Raw genomic sequence first — 24956 nt, forward strand, 5'->3', positions numbered from 1 at the left:
CTTGCATTTAGAACTTAGTTTTTCCACTCACAGTCATTTTCATGCCTCATATATTTGTAGTGACTGGTAATATATTTCCATGTTTCCTGACCCCATTTAGTCTTTAGAAGTGTCTATCAGAAGTGTGTTTTTATTCTTCAGCAATGGAAGTATTTCATTCTTAGGTACTTGAAATGTTGTATTCTCACTGATGTTTACAGCTAATGAGCGTGGTGCACCTCTCATCTGCATGTTTTTCACTTGTGTAAGGGCTTTCATATGGGGTGTCACTGGGAATATGGGATTGAATATTAGATGATAAAAAGGTGTGGCTGTGTGCTTCATCACAAGTTAACATTTCTGATTTCCCTTTTCCAGTTACCTTTCCCTGCTCAACATTTTTCCTTAAACTTCTGTTTCAAATCCACCCCAACCATCTCAATTTCAAACCCTTATTTCACTCTGCATTCTCTTTCCTCCTGTCAGTCCTGTTATTTCCCACTCAATTTTGTTCAGTTCTTTTGCATAACTGTTAAAAGAGTTGTAAAAGTATACGCTTGCAAAAGCTCAAACAGCACAAGAAGGTACTGAAAACTCCAGCTGAGGTTCCCCAGAGTATTAGCCACTAAACACAGGGAAGCTGGCTTTAGCAGTCCCTTTAAGAACTAGTTCTATTGCATTTTCCAGTGGATGTTCCACAGGATATTTCTGTGGAGAAAACAGACTGATGCATACTAGATGAGTGGTTTATACCTGTAGTTTTTAAGTCAGGCACTTTTCAGATACAGGAGGAAGCTTACTGCCATTAAAAAAGTGGCTTTTTGAAACGTATCTATGCTGGTGATCTTCTCATAAGCAGCTTGGGGAAGGGAAATGCCAGATGCAGTAAAACATGGGTCAGTTTCTGTCTGCTTCCTCCCGTCTGGCTTGAACCTTGCATATCTGGACACTGAGTGTTGCTTGCTTGATCCTCACCTTGGGTGCAATCCCTGGGAAACAGCAAAAATACTTGGTTTATGAGAGTAATTAATTTATAACAGTCAAGCCATCCCCTCTGAGTTAGGAATGTGTGACAGATGAACAGGGATGGTTGAAGAGTTTGGGGAAGAGGGAAAAGGCAGCAGCCTGACATGTTAAAAAGGTTTTCTCTTCCAAGTACTCATGGTCAGAAACTAAGGTGAGTTTTCAGTGAAAAGGGCTAATACAGCACTTTTGGCACCTTGTAGGCTAGAATGTTTCCCTTCTATGTGTGGGGTTCGGCTGTTTGTCTCTGTCCCCACACACGCTTAAGATGGTTCTGGCAGGCTGCGTCTCAAAAGATGAGTCTGGACTCCAGGGTTTTTCGGTCTTCAGAATTGTTTATTATATCTTATCTATAAAGTCCCTTCTCTGCCCGACTGGGATCTGACCAGCACGGCAGCCAAAGGCACTCTGGCCACCCCCAAGGCGGGCACGTCTTTTATACCAAAAACTACGTATATCATATTTACTTTTTATCCTCAATACCTATCACCCTCGTCACCGGATACACTCTCACCCCAGACCAATCCTCAAGTGCCAGCACCACACCAGAAGATGGATGACAAGAAGAAGAAAGAAGAGTCTTGTGACATGCCTTGTTTCCTCCATCTTGTCTCCATAACCCCCCTGTACCGAAACCCCAAAATCTGTAATTTACCCTATAACTACGTTTTCCCTTCACCATTCACACCCAGGTAATTCCCACAGGTTCCATCTCCTCATACATTGGTGGCACATCCCTAGATGGATCAAAATCAAGCCACCAAGTGCTTTTGGCAACATTCCAAGACCCCCGAGCCCCCCACGGGTTCTCTCGGTAGCTCTGGACATCAGGAGTGATGTGCTGGGTTCCCACATCTATGTTTGTATTTTTATGGGGAAGAAAGAATAGGCAGTATCAGTGGAGCATTCAGTATGGAATGGGCTATTTGTCAAGTCAAGAATCTGATTTTCAGAAGTGGGAATTACTGAAATGGGTTGTATGCATTACTTTATCATGAGACCAATACTTTTGACAGTTTCACTCATTTTTTTTAACTTAATGCATATTTTGCATATTGGTATTACTTTGCTGTTGCAGCCGTTGAAAGCATAGTCTTTTTACTTCATTATTCCTATGATAGGATTGCTTCTTGTAATTTTTAGAGATAATTCTCCAGATCTGCAGCTTGCATTGAGATAATGGCATGTTTGATTCTCATGGTCTGAAGAATTTTCCCCCTTCTCTTTTTTTTCTCTTTCCAGTTTAACTTAAGTTCACAGGCTCCTTCTAGCTTGTAGTTGAAATCAGGGGAGGAGGTTGCCTGAAAGCAACAGCATCATCCTTTTTGTTTAGACCTCCAACATGTAGTTAGAAAATGTCCCTTTTTATCACCCATGTTTCAGTTTAATCCTAATGATGATATTCTTCCCCAATCCAATTTATTTATATGTCAGGCCTTACTGATGATGGTTTAGTATCTGTGCAAGTAAGGAGCGTGTAGGGTTTTTTTCTTGGAGAGGGCAGAATTCTACATTTTCATAAGTTTATAACCTTTTTTTGGGAGTCTAGAGGTTCTGTGTCATATGTTGTTCATCAAATTGTAAAGTATTATTTCTGCTGTTTCCTTCAGTATGCACATGCAGACACATACGAGCTAACAGACCACTGTAGAATTCTGGTAGCTGGTCTTTCTGCTGGTTCAAATTAAGTATTTAATGTTTGTGATTCACAGTGTATTTATTTATATATTATTTTTTAGAAGAGAAGTAAATCTTATTTGACTAGTATAAAACTGAGAGAGGGAGGGAGAGCCCGAGTGAAGAGTGCAAGAAGCCCAGTTTATCACAAGCATATGAGACATCAGATGATCTTTTTAATGGCATAATATGTACTTTGCAAAGCTGTCAGGGGAAAGAAGGAGGACCCTTGTCAATAGAATAGATGGTAAAGATTCAATAAAACCTTCTGAAAATAAAATATTCAGCTACATAGAAAAGCTTTCTAAATGTGGAGGGCTAATTGAATGAAAGTCTGAAGATAAGAAGGTCAGGCAGGTGGGAAATGAATGTAGCTGAAATCAGAAACACAGTGCTTACTGCTCTAAAACTCACCTTCACTGTAGGTTGCTGCACACGTGTGAACACATTGAAGGCTGTGAGTCTATTACCTATTAACCCTCTTCATGGGGGCCTCAGTACTCCTTAATTTTAGATGTTTTATTGCACAGACTTATTCTAAGCTCCTTGGATGCATCTGCATTAATGTGTTAGGTCAAATCAGGAGTATGCTTTAGGAATGCATCTCCTAATTTTCCCCACTTACTGTATGTGTTGTGTAGCAGTCCCAGAGATCATTGGTTGGACTCCTTGCAAATGAAACCAAATTGGAAGATGTGCTGTAGAAGTGAAGTCTGTGAGACATTCAAGCCACAGGACTAGGCTAGAGTGAAATAAAAACCTTTTGAAAGGTGTGTGGTTTGGACCTTAGGTCCTCAGCACCATCCTGTGGTCCATGTTGTAGACATAGCCTTTGATGCTTAAAAAAAGCCTATGAAGCAACCTGTTTTTTATTAGCAGAATTATTTTATGTAGCACAGGCATAAAGTCAAATTCACATTCACAGGAGTCAGTGAAAGGTTTGTCATTAACTTCATCAGGGCCACGTGTTTGCTATTGAGGTCGGATGCTGCTGCTCATGGACTCAGAGACTGTTTTGCTCATGGCTTCATGTAGCCCTTTGTAAAGATCTATCAAAGGTTTTTTTTATTTTATTTATTTCATTTGTGTATGCCTATAATTTGACTGAAAGGAAGGGACTGAAGGTTTATGAGTAGAGCAGAGGACTAAGTGATCAATTGTTTTGCTGTTTGTTCCAAAGAACTGCACTGGAAAGCCCTGGAAATTTCATAGTCTTCTAGTGCTCTCAGGCATCAGTTTAATGGAGGAATCTGAAATCCAGTTTTGAAGTTGATGCAGAAAAGGGTATTTGTTTTTTATTTCCATTGGTTCTGTCGAGTCTTTAGGAAGAATTATTTTGCATTTCAAAATTGTTTGACTTCAACCACGGACTCTCTGCATAGCATGGCAAAGTTGTTCCAGGGAAACAGTCCAGAGCTTTTTACAGCCTTGAGCAGGACTTTGGTGAGGAGAAGAGATGGCTCATTCCTTGCCTTATAGCTGTTTTAAAAGATGGATAGATGCAGTTCTAGAATTTGCATTATTGAAAGAGCAGAAGATAGTTGGTGACCATCTGAACAGGGACATGCAGGATGCATGTGAAGCATCTGCTTGTGTGTCTCATCACCAAAGCTTAAGTAAGAACTGTGACCTGTTTAGAAAACTTCCAACAATTTTGGTTTTTTTCTAGACAGTATAGAGAGCACATTTCAGTTTGGTAGGAGTTAAGAGATAATAAGAAATTAATTTCCTTAAGCGGATTTTTAATCTGATCCTAGTTGTGATCATCTAGACAAGCTGAGAGGGTAGGGGCTGTTCGGCCTGGAGAAGGCTTTAGACAGACCATAGAGCAGCATCCCTGTAACCAGAGAGGGCTGCAAGAGAAATGGAGATGGACTTTTTACAAGGATCTGTAGTGATAGGACAAGGGGAAATGGCTTTAAACTGGAAGAGAGTGGTTTAGGTTAGAAGTTTTGTCTCATATGAAGTCATGGTCTAAGAGATGCTTAAATTCATGCAGTCTTAGTCACTGGGTGACAGAGAGAAAGAAGAATGTTCTGTGATCATAGTCCATCCTGCTCCAAAGAAGGCTTTGTTATAGCAGTGGTGAATTCTCAGCTGGAGATATTAATCTTTTAATGCTATGGAAGACAACCTAGACAATAAAATAAAACACATAATTGGCTGTTAGATAACAAAAGGTTAATGTGAGACTTTCCCACACTCTCTGATGTGGTGCTTACCAGTGTATCCTTAAGCTAGGCTAGAGATTCTGCTGTTAAGAGAACGTGTGTTTGTTTAAATTAAGTATTACCGGTCCATTTGGAGCAAGACATGGCTGAGATAAAATTTATATTTTGTATATTGGATGATGAGTGAAAAGGTTACTATTTATGTAATTACAGAAGATAGCACTGATAAAAATTCTGTTTCTTGTTCTTGGAAGAGTAACATAATTTCAGTTATTTTGAGTCTTTATGACTTTTGACTGCTGTATCTGTGGTGTTACTGCCTCATGTGAAGCACATCGTGAAAATTTACACAAGCTGCGGTTACTTTAATCTTCCAAACAACCTTTGCTTCCTTCTGGAGGTCATAGGTACTATTTTATAACTTGGTAATATAAAATACCTTCTTTCACCTGAGAGTGTTCATTGTTTCAGTGGTCTAAAGAGCCTGAAGGGGCTTTTATAATTATGAAAAAAGGACTATTGACCTCTCTGTAAAATTCCTAAAATTAGGAAGTGGATTGAGGACATGAATGAAAAGCCTTAAAGTCTTTATACCTATACACATAGTTTCCAGTTCAGATGACCTGTAAAATAAATTCTCTCTCAAAACATGAACATTTGAAAAAAAAAACCAGTGGTTGTTAAACTTTTCTTCTGTGAATAACAGATGCTCTTTTTTTTCTTTTGCCAGTTTTTGGTTGTTTGCTTTTTTTTTGCTTTTCAACATTTCAGGAAAGGAATAAAATCATCTTACATACTTGTACCAAATGCATTAAAAAAATCCCTAAAAATATATTCTGTCTCCTCAGTGTTCAGAGAGGTATGTGTCTTCATTTCTTTAGACATTTGTCTAAGCAAATAGTGTCCTTCCTTGGAATTTCAGAGTCCTCTTCTTTGTTGGTAAAAATGGATGTGGTAACATTTATTTGAGAGAGACCACAACAGAAAATTTAGCCATGATATTTGTTTTCTAATATGCATTTATATTAGCAAACTGTTATTTCACTCATTCTCTAATTCAACTTCTTTTAAGGTATATTAAAAGATATCAGCTAAAAAAGAATTTTGATTTCATCTGACATTTCAGACTGCTTAAGGGAAAATCTTTTCTTCTATTTGGGGTCCAAAGAGGAACTTCTATTGGGTAAAAAAATGCACCAGGTAAAATTAGAGCATCTCTAAGGAAAGGCAAACTGAAATTCTTAGCAATTCCCTTTTTATGATCTCAGATAACAGGTGTTCAAGAACTTTAAAAGTCAGTTTTCTGCTTGGCTGTGTACTTTGGCTTTAGATGCCCCGCTGCCCATTTTACGTATGAGCAAACTGAGCACTGAGGTTGTTTGTGGCAAGACCTGGAGGCGTTTTTATGCCTGCAATGTTTGAATTCTTAGGGTTTTTTACTAGCACAGTTATCAGCAACCATGCATCCAAATACCTGACAGAAAATCAGGTAAAGAAAAGTGCAGGCACTCATTCTTGGTCCTGCATTTCCATTTTCACCATTGAAAATGTTATGAAAGCAGAAAGAGAAGCTGGGCCTCACCTCCATTGAAAGTGTACTCCACAAGGTTAATTGCCTTGCCCAAGGAAATCTGTAGGAGAGCCAGGAATAGAACTCGGATTTCCTGGCAGCCTGCCCCATGCCTTCAGCTCAAGGCCATCCTCCTCCAGTAAAGCTTGCTTGAGCGTACATTGGATGAGGCAGGAAAGGAAACATTTCACTTTTCATTCCTGTATTTGAAACCAACAGATGTTTTTTTACCTGTTCTATAAATTCAGGTGTGACAATTTCAGTATCTCTGGTGAGCAGTGAGGAGTAGGAGTAAGATATTTAAAAAGTGGATGTATCATCCCTACAGATATTTGAAAGACATGTAGATGTGGACCTTAGGGCCATGGTCTAGTGGTGGGCTTGGCAGTGCTGGGTTAATGGTTGAACTTGATGGTCTTGGAATTCTTTTCCAACTGAAATGATTCTGTGATCATGTGATTCCATATACTGGATAGAATGAAGAGATTCTGGACTGAAGGGTTTTGAACCAATCCTACATACAAGCCTGAAGGATATTTGATGCATAATGATGATATTTTTTCATCTTTGTACCTTGATTACTTAGAAGTCCAGTACTGATTGATTAAATGACATACATTGTCACAAAAATGAGGTGTCTGGTTCCTTGAATATTTGGAATATTGTCACTCTCCTTTTGAGGATTAGCCAGTCTGAGTCATAGCTGTTGGACAGGGCCATTCCCAGTCACCTCATCTAGAAGCAGATGAGTCACTTCATCTATTTCCATTCCTTGTCCTCTTGAAAGGTAGTGCTGCAGATGGAATGAAAACCCATGTTTTAATGTGTGATCCAGAAGAGAAGGTCAGAGTCAAGACTCCTAGGTTTTCTTAAAATTTTTGACTAATTGTGCCTCTCCTTCAACACAATTTAATTTAATTTAATTTAAATCTGTTTTATACTGGAAGCCCCCATAGTGCAGTAGCCCTACAGGAAGATGTCAAATTTTTTCTCTGCAAGAAAAAGCCATCTTATAAATGGCACTCAGTCCCTGTGTGGGTAAGTTTACTCCTGTCAATTAAGAGTTACCATAATAATTAAAGGCAGGTAATACTTTTAGCTTTATTCTGCATTCTGTACAGATCCAAGCAGGCAGTTTGGATGCCAAAGGAATGCAGGGTTGATCCTCTTCGGGAAGAGTTTGGGAGAGACTGATACTGTGATAATTGATATTTGGAGATTATTTTCAGGTGTTTGAATGAAAGTCATTATATGCTTTTAAGTGCAAGTATTGTTATTTCCACTTCCTTAATCCTGACTCTAAGCCTCACTTCAGATTACAGTTCAGTGTTACATTTTAGGTATGAGGCTAGATTTTTAACAAGAAGGTGGGCTTCCTCCATTAAATAGCAGCAAAATATCCACACCAGGAATCGTCTTCTAATTCTGTAGCACACAACACTTAGTGAGGAAAATTATTTTTTTTTCTTTTCTGTTTTGAATTTCTTTTGTGCTAGTTCCCATTTAAAATATACATGAAGCATAGTTTACTACAGCGTTTACAAGTCCCTGAGTGAGATACTCATCAGACTGCAAAGGAAAACCAAAATAAAAATAGATGGACAAGACCCTGACATTTGAAAATTGTGGCTCCATAAACTGAATTGCCTAAATAGTCAGATTGGGATATGTTGTTTGATGATTTAAAGATGCAGTAGTGACACTTCTGCTAGAAGAGGAAGAATTATCTTTTCAGGTCCAAGAGAATCCAGATATTTTCAGTCTTGAGGGAAAATGGGAAACATGGAGGCCTGGGAGGATGACAGTCTGAATGAAAAAGCTCTATGTTGAGATGCATGTAATTGTGGAGTGGAGGCTGATAATGCTGACAATACTGTTTGTTTTGCATTTCTGTGTTCTCTCTGTTCAGAATGGTTCTGGTTGCACAGAAGATGCTAAGGAGCCGTGCTGTTACTCTAGGCTGTTCATGGGATATGATTTCCTTTTTTGCAATACAGTGAAACAAGGAGGCTGCTTCTTGGTTGTTTTGATGTTGCAGTGATTTCATTTCAGGAAGGAAATCTTGCTTCTGCTCAAGGGCAGCCACCAGCCACCCTGTGCTGATGGGAGGGGAATGTGGATTTATCTCTCAAATGCAGGCATCTCTGGGTTTCATCCTTTTTCTTTCATGGCATAACATTGCAGGGAATCCATTACACCCAAGATACAGCCTATGTCATTAGGGTTTTAGGTTCTATCATCCATTCCCTTCCAGGACAGGCTCCTAGAATATTTAAAAAGTCTATGTAGCATCTCCAGAGATATTTAAGAAAGATATAGATGTAGTCCTTAGGGACATAGTTTAGTGGTGGACTTGGCAGTGCAGTATTAATGGTTGGATTCGAGGACAGAAGTCTTTTCCATCCTAAATGTTAAAAACTGGCCTTAATTAGTATACTCAAAAATTGCGTGGCTTCTTCTCTGAATGGCATTTCAGCTTCAAGAGAAGGGTTGGAGAACGCTTCTCATCCAGGAGAACACAGGAGCTTGTGATTAGGACAGTTATATGGGAGGTGTGGATTTAAATCTTCATCACATTTGCTAATAGATAGACCCCCTGTGAATGGTCTTGCTCAGAGATGCTGATGCCCAGGCTGGACCTGAGCACTGTGAATGGTGCTGTGCTCTGTCCTGGTAATTCACAGCTCTGAAGGCTTCCAGGGATGGAGCTAGATTTTGGATGGCTGTTGGCTGAAACTTGAAACGGAGTGGCGTTTTTGTGGGGAGGCAAGGCTAGCTGCCTTAGATTACCAGTTTTGCACATGTTCACCTAATTAAACAGAGAGGGCTTGAAGGTTAGTAAGAAAATACTAGGCAACAGAGGAACTTCCAGAGATAGCTGCAGAGAATATATAGATCAATCCCCACTCTAGTGAAATCTCCACATAGATAAGATGTTATTTGTGTGTTTTATAGCACTGATGTTAGAATTTTGCTGGCAACAACTTGCTGCAATCTATTTGGATGTGATATTAATTCCTTCTCTTGCCAGTTGAAAGTGTATTCCCTGTTATCGTTGTAGGTATTGTAGAGTTTCAGGGGTTTTTTTGGCAGCTCAGTTATATATTTTTATGAGTGCTATTTCCATAGCAGTTTTGGGAGCCTAGTAATGAATAATGTATGTCTTTATTCTGCTTTTTCTTTTCAATTCTTTAAAATGAACTCTCTATTTTAAGTTTGTTTTATTCTAGTCCTTCAATCCTGACAAGTGTTGAACTGTGGAACTGCAGGGTCAGGCTTCGGTGTTACTTATTATGATTTAAACAATAGTACTGATAAGTTAAATTTGATTGTATATCTGTGTTGGTGCCAGTGGGAATGGCACTTGGTCCGCAGAGGTTGGTTTGCTTTGATTAAAGGTTGCTTGCCAATGGTGGCAGTCTCCATTTTGGACACTCAAAGATAATGAGTGAATTGGCACAATTTAGGGTTTTTACATCCTGTCTGTTCTGAATAACTGCTGAGAGCTTAAAAACAGTCAGACTGTTTGTTTCTGTATGGAGCAGAATTCATGACTTTACCTAATATATTACCGAAATCCATTTTGACTGTTATCAATTATCCTAATAACAATTGGAGCCTTTTACAAGATGCAATAGGAACACATATGTGAGCTTCAATGTTATGATCTTTTAAAAATTGCATTGTGTTGACATATTGTTTGGGTTTCCTTAGTATTTACAGAGCACCCATTCAGGCTATGGCTGCTTCTCCTGCTTTGTTTCCTGTTAATGATGCTACATGCCTTGAGAAATCTGCTTGGGGACCTTCCTTCCACATTCAACTGTTTACTTGGGTTTTGAAAATTACACACTTGACAAAGTGTATACAGTACTTGGATCAAAGTATTGAATATGTAGAGGGGACAAGGTGCCCTCTGCCATGGCATGCACTGTTGCATTCATTAACTTTCATTAACATTCATAAACTATTTGGAGTTGTTAGAGGTGTATCAAGTTTTCAAGGTACTTCTGCAAGCTTCCCATTCAAGTCAAGAGTGACTATTCAAGCAATTGTTTCATTAAGCTTTATACATAAGTCTCATTGAGGTAGGTAGACTGAAAAAATGGTCTACCAGTAAGATATGATGCCCCTGGTCTTGTAGATTGAATATGTATCCCGGAGATGTGTGATGAAATATTAGGTTTGTTGAGGTCAGTGGCCAAACTCCTAATGAAATCACTTGCCTGGATTTCAGCCCTTTTCCCTCTGCCACTAATGTGGTACATGACTGTGTCTGCTCCTTGGTTACAAGCTCTATAAATTGTGTCAGTAGCCCTGTTTGCACAAAACTCAAGTAATTTGAGGCAGACCATTTGTACGTGTTCAACAGAAACTTTATGGTGACTTACATAACAAGCACTATTTGATCAAATCTATGAATACAATAAATTTATTATTAATGTCAGCTAAGTTTTGAGCAGTCACTGCAGGAATAACAGGTGGACTGGACTTGTACAGACATACACACAGAAGATTTTTTTTTTACTTTTTTAATTATAAAGCAAATTGTATGCCACATGAACAGTAATACTTCTTAAAAGGATAATTTCTTTCTTCTTTAATAATTTCTGTGAACTGTTTGAAAAGTGAAATATGGACAGATCTGTACTGTAACCTTCATCTAATTTTTTAAAGATATTTAAGATGTAGTTTTGAAAATGCCTGAATTATCTTGCTTTTTCTGCATGCATAACTTTCATTAAGAGCTGTGGTCCTAGGTAGATACATACTGAGGGCATATTAGTCACTGAAAGAAATTCCTTTTAAGGTGAGTCTGTGTAAAGTTGTGCCTCCACTGAAGTGAATCCAATAGCAAGACTCCAGCTTACTTGGTTGAAGTCAGGATTTCTCTCTCCAAAGGCTTGTAAATGGTGATATATAAATTGGAAACCCTTTCTTAGTTATGATAACAAAAAAACACCTATTATGATTTTGAGTAAGGGAAAGAATTTGCCCTTTAATCTGCACAATATTTTGAAGGAGAAGGTTTTGCACATTGTACTTTGTTTAAACTAGAACAAATCCTTTAGGTAAAGACAATATCCACTGTGCAGAGAACAACAAAGAAAATGATGCTACAGCTGAAGTTCACACATGAGCACAGAAATGTTTCAAAATTATATTCTTAATAATAATTTTGCTCCAAGCAGAAAGGTGCTTTGTCTTTCACTGCTAATTTCAGGAAGTAGGTCTCAGAACCTTTGCAGGCAAACCAGATGCAACTGCTTTCCAAGCAAGCGGTTGTTAATTCAATTGTGCCAAATCACAAAAAAGGCTATTTACGGGAGAAGTTAGAGTTGACATGATATTTTTGCTTAATTATAAATCACTGTGGGTTTCTTTGCATGGTTAAAACTTCAAATAGTAATTAAGTAATGTCCCAGAACAAGTTTTGTGCATTGCAAAGCTCCATACACCTTTCTTCACATCCCTGAAACCATTATCTTGAGTGTATAATAAATGAGAAGCAGAACTCTAGTGATTTATTTAGCTTTCCCATTTTTTTTATGTGTTGGTTTTCCAAAAAGCTTTTAGTGACCTTGAACAAAAAAAAAAAAAAAAAAAAAAAAAAAAAAAGTGGAGGAATTTTGCCTTTTTTTCTCACTTCTGTGAGCATTCTAGACACTTTGCACAAGTATAGAAGCATGGGTGAACATAGCTGTATCCATTTTGTGTTTGTCTTCTCTGGGTAAACATTTGAATCCATAGCTTGCCTTCCCTCTTCATAAATGTCATGGATAGAAACTTTGAAAAAGTTCTCCTGTTCAGTAATTCAAACTTGATAAGGCTGTTGAAAAATTGGAAAAGGCGTTTATTTAATTTAAAAAAAAATGTGTGATGGTTTATTTGGAAGGTATCTAACAAAATAAATGTCTAATCCAAGACTAACTATGAGAATATGAGAAATATGAGAAATTGCAGGTAACCTTTAAGAAAATCAAACAGTAAAGAGTAGCAGACAGGCAGAAAGAAGGAACAAAGAGCCCAAGTCTCCATAAGACCTAGAGTAATGGGGAATTGTCACTTTTGGATTCTTAGATTGAATTTGATCTCACCAGCTGTCTGCTCAGTTGTGTCCAAGGTGCTGGTCTCAGAGTTTTCAGTCCAGGATAATTGAGTTTCTAAGTTACCCATTTCTTATTTTGCATGCTGTCATAGCCCCTCTGCCGCTTGCGGTCTAGGAAACTGAAAGGAAAAATAATTTTTCTTCTTTCAGAAACAAAGGTAATATGTAAAGCTCTTTTGTTTACAGCAGTTAGGCTCTGTATATCAAAGCTCAGGGTAACTCTCTTAGTACCTGGGTTAGATGCAGTTTAGGAGGTTAACATTCCTCTTTTTGGATTCTGTTGCTCAGCCAGATACCTGGGGATCTCCCAGTAACTAGTTCATTATGGTTATCTTGCTTTATTGGAGACAGAATAGCCAGACCCCAGAGACAAAAGCCATGTCAGCTTGAGGGGGAGGGCAGAATCATGGGAAGTTTGAAGGTAGCTCAAAATCACTTCATTTCCTTCATATCCTGTCTTGAGCTTATGTCTGATTTTGCACTTCCAGAGAGTGCAAAGAGTTGGACCCACAACTTGTGATTTAAACTGCTGCTGACATCAAGATTGAATTTGGGTGGCAACACATCAGCACCATGGATGACTTGTGAATAAAACAGAAATTTTAAGGGACATTTTCATACTTGGCTTGAGTGAAAAGTAGAGAATATTATTTGTGCAGATGGAAATGTCCATGCCACTGAGGTGCAGTGTTGTCTTTGCTAATCTCAGATATATTTGTGTTTGAGTGTGAATTTTCTCCTTTGCACAGTGGTTCTCCTTTAGCCAGTCTGTCGGTGAAGTCATAACCCCACAGCTGACCTCATAGTCTGTAATCATGGAAAGTATTGCAATCTCACAAATACAGTCTCTGAATGATGGGAAAATGAGCTGTAAGACAGGAAGTTGCTGTTTAAACTCGAACCAATGGCAATTATCAGAAAGAGAGAAAGCAATAAGACAGTTCTGTAGGGCCAAACTGATTTTTGGAGTAGTACTGCTGAAGGCACTTGAGTTACCCCAGGGAGGAACTTACCCCCTGTGTCTGGAATGACTTGATGGCAAGCATAGAGGAAGTGAATTTATGCTCCAGTTTAATACATTGGAAGGTTTTCCCTTGTCTGAAAGTCTTTCTTTATCTCTGAATTTCCTGGCTTTTGTGGATTTATATTAGATCTTTATTGTTATTTCAGTGTACTTTTTCTGGTGTTTGATGTCTTTTGAGTTGTTTTTACAGATATGTATTTAATGAAAGAAAAAGCTGTCTTCCATTAAGGAGGTTGCAAAGCTTTCATGAACACCGAATAGCTACCAAATGCAAGGTGTCTCCTTTTTTCAGATTTGTGGCTGTTTCTTGTGTGGCTGAAACATTTATTTCAATAAGAAGGTGCAAGATGTTCCTAAAGAACATTTTAGCACCTCTTTTCCAAGGCTAAATATTACTGCAATTTACTTTTTTTACCAGAGGATTGCCTCACCAACTTTATATGCAGAGTGTTTGTAACCTCTTAAAATTAGTGATCAGCAGCATAAATAGAACATCAATACATTGTGCTTGCCAAACCTTGACAAATAATTATTTGTAAGACATGGAAAAATGGAATAAGTTACGTGTTGTACCTATATGCAATTTTCTCACCCTTATTCAGAAGATACCAGAATTCCCTGTCAGTCAGGCCATGGGGAGTGGAGGCTTTGGAGGATGCCAAGTGAATGAAGGGTGTTATTTGCGCACAAGCCAAATTCTCAACAGAAACAGAACTTGGTTTTCCCTCGCTTGCATGGTCTCCTGAGTCCATGGCATTTCCCCAGCTGTGTCATGGTGTAAGAGAACAAGGTCACGGGCCACAGGTTTTGGCAAGGGGAATTCCCATGTATTGAGGAAAGGAAATCCACCACAGGGGGTGGGGGTAATGAGGGGACATACTCTGTAGAGAGGCTGAGGAATCTCCCTCCTTGAAGAAAGGCCAACCTGATCGCTGATTTAGAAGTCAGCCTAGCTTTGAGAAGAAGGTTTGATGAGATAAGCACCAGGCACTTTTCATACCAAAGTGTAGATGCTTTTGTGCTATACCTATCAATGTATTTGAGCCTGTTGTATCTCAAATATTTTGATGACTGAAAACACCACCAAGGTGTACTTCTTTCTTCACCAGTAGTGAAGTGGCAGGCATTTGAGCTTTGATTAGTTACCAGTTTTCTTTTGTGGAAGATCAATCCTGGAATGAATAGTAGAGTTGCCCCAGCTTTGCTTTAGCTGCCCATCTCACTTAGTGCTAAGTGAAAGGAGGAGGACTATGAACCTTAATTCTGGAAAATCCTGGTGAGAGCCAGCTGGCATCCCAGTACTGTGTGTGCTCTTGCTTCTGAGAGGAAGAGATTTTTCCTCATTATTAAACGGATTTTTACCCCTTGTGCTGAGAATCCACTGCTCTTTGTCTTAAACAAAGGTGAAGGGCAATCTCATCTGTGTTTCTGATGTGTTACATAGAAAAGCAAAACCAGGGACAAAAATCTGTCCAAGCACCCTGTGCTTGTGTGCTCCTGGCAGTCTCACAGGAGGCGGAAGAACAGGGGGCAGCCCATGGAGGGACTGTGAAAATGGGAAAACAGCATGGATCTGTGCCTGCACAGCCCATACTGATCACGCATGTAGCCACAGCCTCTCTGCTCTGACCTCACCTGCTACAGCTGACTGAGGGATCTGCCATTCCACTGCTGCAAATGGCTACTGCCAGACTGGGACAGGGAGGTTGCAGAGGTCAGTGGTCTGATGGCAAAGGTCCTTCCTCAGGCCATAGCAGGCAAAAGTTTCATCTGAAAGCTTACGTCTGTACTTCCATGTTGACCTTGCAGCTGGCCACCTTGGCCATATCCTGTGACTTACTGCACCCATGTGACTTGCCAAAGAGAGACAGTTCACCAGTCTGAGAATTAGGGTGTTTCATGGAGAAGATGTGTGGGGACCAGTTGCTCTGATGGAAGCTGGAGCTGGTAGGCACCACAAGGAGCTGGTTTTAATTTGGTCTAAAGTCCATCAAGAAGCTTATTTTTACTACTTGGCCAAATGCATTGTTTTCCAGGGGAAAACATTATCCATCCATAGATTAGCCACAGAATAGTTGTTTTTTTCTCTTTCTTAAAAGAGAGAGAAGCATAAGGTTCACAGTAGTTTGAAATTAAGGTCCTGTGTTCTGTATCTTATCAAAATGTAGCAAACATATTCCTAGGCAGTAGATTTTCCAAATATTGCCCCTGGACCAAAAGTCATGAAGGAGAATTCTTCTGTCCCTAGTCTGTGTCAGCACTGTGTGAACATATGTCATAGATCAGGTCTGGAGGAAAGTTTTTGTTTTCCCTTTTTTTTTATTTCTGTGCATACTTGCAGTAAAACCTTTTTAACAGTTCATCTGTTCAACTTGTTTATTCCCTGCTTGCAGTTTTACTAATCCTTATTTTTTGTGACATCATAATGATTTCCACAGCAACCAATTGTGAGATTGCAAACAAAGGGTTATGACTTCAGGTGCAGAATGAACAGACAAACTCTTAAGAAACAGGTTTTCAGACAAATGAGCCTATTAATAAAGAATAAGAGGGTTGGGTAAAAATCCCCTAACAGATGATGTGCAGTACCAACAGAGGTGATTCAAGCTCAACCATTGTTAGGATTTCCTGTGAGACTATAGTGTTGTTTAAAGGCCATAAAAACACATGAATCTGCAAGAAATTATTTTTTCATCTCTTTAGAAATGCACAGTCAAGTTGCTATTTAAAGCTGCTGTGTTTCTCAGAACAAAGTTACCTCTTGACTGTGTGTTGTTTCAAAAAAACACAAGCTCCTAAGTGATAACTAATGTTGAAAAAGGCACTATTGATTCTTCAAGGACTTTATTCTGTGTGTGATCCATGTATAGGTGAGTTTCTTGCAAAAGCTTCCTCAGATTATCAGCAGCAAACATTTCTGTTGAACTGCACTGCATTCACAATTGGAATGAAGGGACATGGTGAAGGAACTCTATTAGCAATTTTATGCTTGACCATGTTTCCTACATCCAACTTCACTTTTGGATTTACAGCTTTTCTTCCAGTTCTGCTGCTTAGTGGGACTCATAAACCCCACTTGAAAGAGCAAAGAGTGCTTCTCAGTGTTGAGGACTGTCCCTCATGTTCCCACCAAGCAGACAGATTTTTAATTCCTCCCCAATACAGTGGACCTGTTAGTTTAAACAAGACAGGAGATGCAGGAGTCTATAACAACCAAGTAGTTTCTGGGCTTATGCTTTTATGTTCGTATCCCCATAGTCCTTGTTCTCCTTCCTGGCTTCTGACAGAGATGGAAACCTGTCTGTGTCCGTGCTTTGGCCTTGATTCAAGACTCTCTGCAGAATTCATGGCCTCAGCTCAGTTCAGACAGGTACCTGTTACCCTTCAACCGCTTCATCTCCCTGTGGGATCAGTCTTCTCCCCCCATCCTGTCTCTGGGCATTTTTATCAAAATGCACCTGAAAAGAAATAGCAAGTTTGTGGAGATTGCATTGAATGGGCAGCATATCCTGTGTGGAACTTTCCTCTTTCCAGGCTTTTTCTTCAGCATCTTCACATATCAGACCTTGAATTTATTGACATGTCGATTAATAAAGTTTCAGTAGGTCTTGCTTTATTTAAGTGTGTTTGTGTTCTTCTGACATCCTTGTCTTACCCTTGTTTCCCTCTTCAGTTAACAACAGGAGGGATTTCTGTGTGGGCCACTTGTTCTAACTCTAAATACTTTCCAAATTTCCTTTCCCTTATAGTTTCCCACAGGCACTATTTCTTAGTTTCTCTAAAATATTTCCCCTAGGATTTGTCTCTTTTTTCCCCCTAGCATTTCAAAGTTTGGACAGGGATTCTCTGCTTCCTGGAGTTTTAATAATTACATCCTCTGTGCCCAGCCATGGCCTGTTAATGGAGTCATGCGCACTGGGTTTCTTACAGGCATTTTCTGTTTGCTGCTCCCAAGAGCACAGAAAGTCTTCTCACAACTGGTATTGGAGTAAGAACAACAAATGCCTTGGGCTTTTCCTGAGCACTAGAAGTGGCTGGGAGGGGCTGCTAAATCTTGATTTCTCCATCCTGAGGAAACAACCATGTAGGTTTGCTCTTCATTTTGATGAGATGAGATGAGAACAGTCATTCTGGGGAGTGGGATGTATTGTGCATAACATTAAAATCATATTTCTTGCGTAAACCTTACAGTTTTTTGTCAAGATGATACCTTTTCCCTTTTGAACAGTGAGGCATTTTTGGTAGCTTTGTCCCCAGTACAGTTTCTTCATGTGCTTGAAAATTAAGTTTGTATTAAGGTGAATGTACTAGATTATTCCAGACATACTGACAGCTTTTCAGAGATGTGGAGTATTTTCAGTTTGTTTGGGTGACATTCAGCAAACTGGGATAGGTTTGCAGAGGTTAATTTCTTTTCTCAATGAGTAGTGAGTCAAGATAAGAGGTGATCCCTTGAATTGTCTCTATGTTCTGAATATAAAGCCATACCACAAAGAAATTATGAGATTAGTTGTGAGGTTCTTGTTCTGTTTTTCTGCCCCCTGATACCTATCATGTTTTCCGTTTTGTCTTCTGGGCCAGGTCTTCCAGCCTGATGCAGGTTGCTGAAGGCCTCTCTTTGCAGCTCTCTAAATACCCTGCTTTACCCTGCTTTCCCAAGGAGCCTTGTAGACAAAAGAGCAAATCCTTTCACTTTGGGAGGAAAGGTACAATATATATAATCAACAGCTGGTGTCTGCTGAGGTTTTTGTAGGCTAGAAAGAACAAAGTGGATTAAAAAAAAACCCTGTTGCATTTATCAGATACCTAGAAAACCCACTGTTGTGGGTGGATAAATGCAAACACACACTCTTCACATTCCTGGTGCAGAAGCGCTCTGAAATCCTGCTGCAATTCTTGTGAAGTCACCCACCTTTATACACACTGAGCCATATTCAAGTCGTGTGTGTGGGTGGTTATTTTAGTCTCAGTTTCACAGTAACTGTACCTGGAATGATTACACCAGCAACAATGTGAAACATCTTAATGCAAAAGGCAGCAATGGGGGGCAGTCGGCTGGAATCTTCCATACCCCCACCTGCATTGCAGTTGGGGCTTCCCACAGCTGGGAGTACTTAACTCACAGCCTCCAAGTAAGTAGCTTCTGTTTGATTTTAAGCACCAAAATATCTCTGCTAAAATAGAAACTGAATTTCCTGAAGCTTGTGGAGCTAGGATTGGAGACAAACACATTCACTAGGAGGTCTAAGCGTTAAAAAAAATTGAGATGAGTTTAATGTTCTGGGTTTGATTTTTTATTTTTACTCTCTCCTTATCTGATTTTCTTTCTTCAGTGAGTATTTTATTCCATTAGCCTTGGGGAGGAGGACCTGCAGAGACTGATGGGAATGTGTTTTAGTTTTCATTTTTCGTTCAGTTAAATATTCTTCAAATGTTACATATGTAAAACAGCCATGGCTGAGAGTGCCCTATAGTATATTTATGTAACTTGCAAAAATACTTCAAGGGTATATAATACTTCAATACTTTTTGTAACACCTGAATAATGCCTTTGTTTGAGGAAATCGGGAGGTTATGAGTGGCTGTGGTGAGGAGTTGGGTAAGAATCAGTCAGATCTGATAGGGTCATAAAGAAATGGTGAATGAGAAGTCAGAAAGAGATGCCCTTTGTGTGAATTGGATGCCATCTGAGAAAGAACAGATTGACCAGTATGTAGCTTGAGAAGTTTTTTGAAGTGCCTGTATTTGAGCAACTTTTATGCATACAGACACACTCAGACGTTCAAACCAAAGAAGTTCCAAGGCAAACACTTTTTAATATTGATAATAGAAAATATTAATATAACAGAAACATAAAATATTAAATTATGCATAAAAATAAATTTTAATCAATTGTATATAAATAGAAAACACTAAATAATATAGAAACTAGGACTGCAGTTAAAACTTTCCAATTTAATGTTTTTAAGACCAAAAAACTGAAAATTCAGCTTATATTTGGAAAAAGATCCCAAATAAAAAATTAAAAACGTGACAATACATTATTTGCCAAAGCTGAAAAAAATATGTGAACATTTACAGCAGTCAAGGTCATTTGGCTTTGTCTCCTCCTGATGTCCCTTTCCTCACAATAAGAACTTTCGTGACCTTTCTTGTAGAGACTCTGAAATAGTGACCCCTAATACTAAAACCGTTTTTTTTCCATAAGTTATTTTCATTGCAGCTCTGACAGACATCAGTAGGGAGAAAATGTTAGCCTCCCCAATTAAATCACTTGGTTATTTTTCTCTTTTTAATGGTGATATTTTTCTGTCATTTGAATTGTGATTTTTACTCCATCCTGAAACAGCTTATCTTTGAATCTGAAATGCATACAGGGATATCATTTAAAGAGAGCTGGCCAAGCTTCTGACTCCATTTCATCTGATGGATTATGTTTTGTCTGTTGGTGCCCAGCTGTGTGGGGAGTGTGCTCAGGTCTGGAGACTGAGTTTTCTGTGGGTTAGGTTCAACCTGCTGGTTGTGAGAAAGGCATCATTGTTTTGTACCTAGTGATAGCAAAGATACTTGATTTCATATTTCTTACCAAAAAAAGGAGTCCATCGTGCTCCTGGAATCTCATACAACCAAAAAGCATTCATCAATTATTATTTCTGTGTCCGTAGTCACCAAAATGTTGTCCTTCTGAATAGAAAATGATGTGAAATAAATCCTTAAATAATGAAATAAATAAAACAGAATGTTATGTACAAAGTGCAATAAGTGAACTGAATGCACTAAGAGCAATATTTAATGATTTTGCAGACAATCCCACTCTCCCTGCATGCGAGCTCGAGCTGCATTTCATGTGGCATGTCCTACCTGTGCCATTCAGCTCCTTGTGAATTTTCCATTCAGTTCACTGATATATGCACTGGTTTTCTTGAAGTGCTTAGGAAAAGGAAGCTTTGCAGCAACTAATCTCTTTCAGGAAAATAATGATAGTGTAGCACTTTACAAAACAAATATGAAAAGTAAATGTTTGGCAGGGTTAGTGGGAAGAGTTAAGGTTAGGTAGATAATAAAAATTGAACAATGCTGTCTTTTACTTGTTTGCATATTTATAGTACTAATTGCTGCCTCACTTTTATTTTAAAAGTTGCAAGTTGATATGCTGCTTTAAAAGGCATGAACTTATCTTACCAAGTGAATCAGCAGTGATACACTTTTAAGAATACTCGTTAAAGAGTCATTTCCTAGTACCACAAACTGAGGAAGTCATTTGAAATGAGTAACTAGTCGATTTAATAAGTCAGCTAATGTACTCTTGAAAGGAATGGAAATAATTTAATATCAGACTAAAATATTTGATAAAGAACCTATTGTACTTTCATCTCTCAGGCTTGAATCAAGTATTTAAAATTTGTGGAAGTGTTTTCTATGACTTTAGTGTGGTTAATCAGATTTTTGCAAATACATCAAACAGTTAGATTGGTTGATCCTTTACAGCGTGGTTCTTACAGGAGATTATGTAGATAGATGTTAATTTTGACCTTTATTAACACCGATGTCTGTGGTGGTCAGTGAAGATTTGTGAATAGCCATGAGGTGCTGATGTAAAATTGTCGGTTTGCTGTTACTACAGAATGTCTCCTCGTACTAGAATGCAGTTAGCAGAGCTGAGCAGTAAGAGCTGTTTGTTCAGCTAAAGTCTCAAACTTTGATTTTAATATGTTTGACAAGGTCTTTCACAAGAAAACCATTTCCCTTCAGGCAGACTTCCAAGTGGGGTTTTTTTTGTCTCTTTTTAAATGGCATTTGTAGGTCAGACAGAAGTACTGCCAAGCTATCTTAGCCTGTTGCAATTATAATCACCTCCTTCACACAGTAGTAACAGAATTGCGTGTCTTTAAAATATTTTCTAGATGAGTATAACAACAGGAATAGATGCACTTGCAGTAGTGAGTCATAAAATTAATGCAGAAATCCCCCAATGGATGTGTAGTTGCTCTTCAGTACTTCTTTTTCAGTGATCTTTGCAATTTTCTTTCCAAGAGAGGACTTTTGCATATGCTAAATAAGCAGACCTGAAAATTCACTTTCACTGGAAAGTCATTAATGATGGGTTATAGCAGAAATTGATGCAGCTATAGAGTTAAATTTGTTTCTTTAGTATTTTTTTAATACAAGAACAACAGAAAATAAAAAAATACATTCTTTTAAAGTATAATGTATATTACAGTAGCAAAGACAAAATGATTTATTTGTTTCACTACCTTTGCAGGGTTTTTTTCCTTTTGCTGCTATTGGTATTTTTTTTAACAGCAATGGAATTCATGGTGCAAAGATTTTTAATTAAAGTTGGGGTTTTTTTTCACCAGGGGCTTGAGAGTCAATATGCAGACCAGTATCTGGAAAGCTTTTTTGCCTTTGGCTACCTGTCAGATGCTCCCCTAGAAGCGTGCCAGGTTGCTGTGTTGATGCTGCCACAGGTGCAGTCCCACAGGTTCACAGTGGAGGAAGGCATCTACAGCTCTGCCTGAGGCTCTCCTGGTGTTACAGCTGGGGCTTTTCACAGATGTGGAGCCAGATGGCTCCTGCAACCACAGATGCCCCCTTACTCTTACTCTTTCTCAGGTTTGTGATGTCCCAGAGGGTCAATCCTGCGGGCAGTGTGGCATTCTCATCAGGTGCTTTATGAAAGATAATGGACATATTAGGGTTTGTGAACATAAAGATGCCATAGCTTATGGAGACCTGAGTAAATAATGAATGTCTATCATATTTCCCTGCTTCAGTTTCTCCTTAGATTTATGGGGAAAGAGAATGTGATAAGTCTACTGTGTCCTTTCTAGTGCTTCTGTTCTCTTCTGATCAGAGTCACTTTCTTTTTGTTAGTGAATTTCCATCTCAGTTAGTTCAGCAGTGAGACTTCCCCCGCCCCAGGAAAGCATGCTTCTCTTTCCTGCTAAAGGCTCCTTTTTGCATGAGACCTGTCCCTTATTCCCTTATCTTCTTATTTTTAAGAGCTTTTCCCAACACGTAGTTTCTTTGTTATGTTTCTTCTTCAGACCTGTGTTTCTTCCCAGAAACTGGGAAAAAATCTGACTGAGAAGTAAAGTAAGAACGAGAATCTGACAATGATTATGGACTGGTCTGAAAAGTCCATGGACAGTGGAACTAAGCATGTACAAAAAGAAAAGAGGTGAAGAGGAATGTGCTTCCAGAGAAAGAGAGACTGAAAGGATAGACAAAGAAAGAGTTGTGCTCTTCAGACAGTTCAAAACCAGAGGAAAGTGTGTAGAAGTAATCAGTGTAATACTTGGGGTTCCAGAGACTGTGTCTTTGATTAGGAGACTGAGCCCCGGGGTATGTAGATAGGATGGTAAAATAAGATTGAATGGGAAAGGTTTAGTGTGAGAAGGATGAGAAGAGAAAATGCAGGGGTAGCATAGGAAAGGCATCACAGAAAGAAAAAGAGGAAAAAACAGGTGGATGAAAAGGAAAGAGGAAACAGACACTAAGGAAAAATGGAAAGAAAGATAGACTGTAATCTACTGTACAACATCAAAGAAAGGAAAAGTGGAACAAAGCCAGAGAGGATAAGAAAAAGCAAGAGATTACATTATACAAAAGAGATTATAATACATTATAATGCAAGAGATTGCATTTTACAAAAATATGTTAGAAAATCATTGGGCTTTCCTGGAGTCAGGGGACTAGAAGAAGTGAGGTGTCTTCCATAGTGCAAACTTGTTTTGTGACACTAAGGAAACAGAATGAGGAAGAGAAGCTCAAAGGAGGGACAGATTAAATTACAATTTGAAAGACATAAAAAATGCAAAATTCTAGAGGAAGCCTTATAATTTATGAGTAAAGCTCACACAATTCTTGTGTTTATACTTGTGCATTTGAATGGAGATTGAGTGAAGCTATCCACTGTTTAAGATTATTTGTGTGGGAAGCTGTACTGAGCAATCCTGAAGACAATGCTCACTGCCTGACCAGGAGCTCAGTGTGGTCAACAGAATTGTCCCACTCTACACTGGCTTGTTTCCAGAGCCTCTGACCACTCAGCCCAAAAGGCAAATGCAGAATTTTTGCCATTACAATTTGGCAAGTGTTTCTGAAGCAAAGGAAGTAGTCATGAGCATGTTTTGCCCACTGACCCACCCTCTGACTAAATTGTTGGTGTAGGAGGAGAACTCTATATAATAGCAATGAGACAGAATATTTCTGCTATTAGTGTCTCTGGTTAAGGGGTAAAGGAAATAACTCAGAACTTGTTCAAGCATCGTCACCCAGCAAACCACACATGAGTGTCATTCTGGGAGTGTTTAGATGGCATTCCTATCTTAGGTACTCAAGAGTGCCACATACTTCTGTCCCTTAATAATACCAGCTAGAAAGGCTGACTAAGAGTCTAGATACTATTCTCCAGTTTTAGTTTGTTTCCTTCCCTTTCAATAGAGATGAGTTGATTCTTTATTATGTGTTTAATCCTAATGGATACCAGATAAGCAACAATTGTAAGCAAGTTTAGGTCTCTGTAACTAATCAACAGTTGTTAAAGTGCTGTCATTCCTTGACCATATCTGGTATGCTGTGAGTCTCTACCGTCGTGGTTTGATCAGTGAGTTACTCTTCATGGTCTTTTCTGAAAGAAAACTGTATCTGTGTTTTCACATACAAGCCCTCCACCCACTTGTGCCATATGTTCCATTTAAAGTTCCAGGACAGGAAGTATAGTAGAGATACCCTTCATTTTAATTAAGTGCTTTACATTGAGTCAGACTTTCAGTTTTCCAGTTCCAGCATTCCACAGATGAGACTTTGCGTTAAAGAAATTAAAGAGAGCTTTGCTTCTCTGTTCAAGTGTTGATTCTGTAATTTCCTTTCATTACTATCCAAGGCAAAACCAGGCAAAATGCCTTTTGTCTTTTGTGGATTTTTATTCTCATGGAATGATTTGTAGACACAGTTTAATGTTTTAAAATAATCTAGAGGTCAGTGTTACTCTGACCTTCTGTTGGCAAAGGTGCTAAGTTCTATGAGCAGAAGCCAGGATATGATTAGATGTAGAGAAGGATTTGCATAAGATTTCTTAGCTGCAGCAAGCTGCAATACCTCTGATAAGGTATTAAATTTTATACTAATTGAGGATTCCAGCATGGTGCACTCATTATTCAAAAACAGTGTTGGTTTTCATGTTTTGGGATTTTTTACAAGTTGGAATAAATCATCAGAAAACTGAAGAGCAGCAATGCTGAGATCTACCAAAATTGTAGTAGGTGCTACTGGCAGGGTCATTAGTCAGTTCCCATAACCAAACCTCATCTTTTTAGGAGTCTTGATGTCCGTGCAAGGCATTATGTCATGTGCAGCCCAAATATCCTGTAGAAGGAAGACTGTAACAGAATGTAT

The 24956-nt window shown here is 38.8% G+C and overlaps 1 protein-coding gene across 1 annotated transcript in view; it reads left to right on the forward strand.

Annotated features, from left to right (window-relative positions):
• Positions 1 to 24956, forward strand: part of HMGA2 (high mobility group AT-hook 2) — a 109823-nt gene that overhangs the window by 12281 nt on the left and 72586 nt on the right. The window lies entirely within an intron of this gene.

Source organism: Serinus canaria, chromosome 1A, assembly GCF_022539315.1.
Source record: "Serinus canaria isolate serCan28SL12 chromosome 1A, serCan2020, whole genome shotgun sequence".
In the NCBI taxonomy this organism is placed as follows: Eukaryota; Metazoa; Chordata; class Aves; order Passeriformes; family Fringillidae; genus Serinus; species Serinus canaria.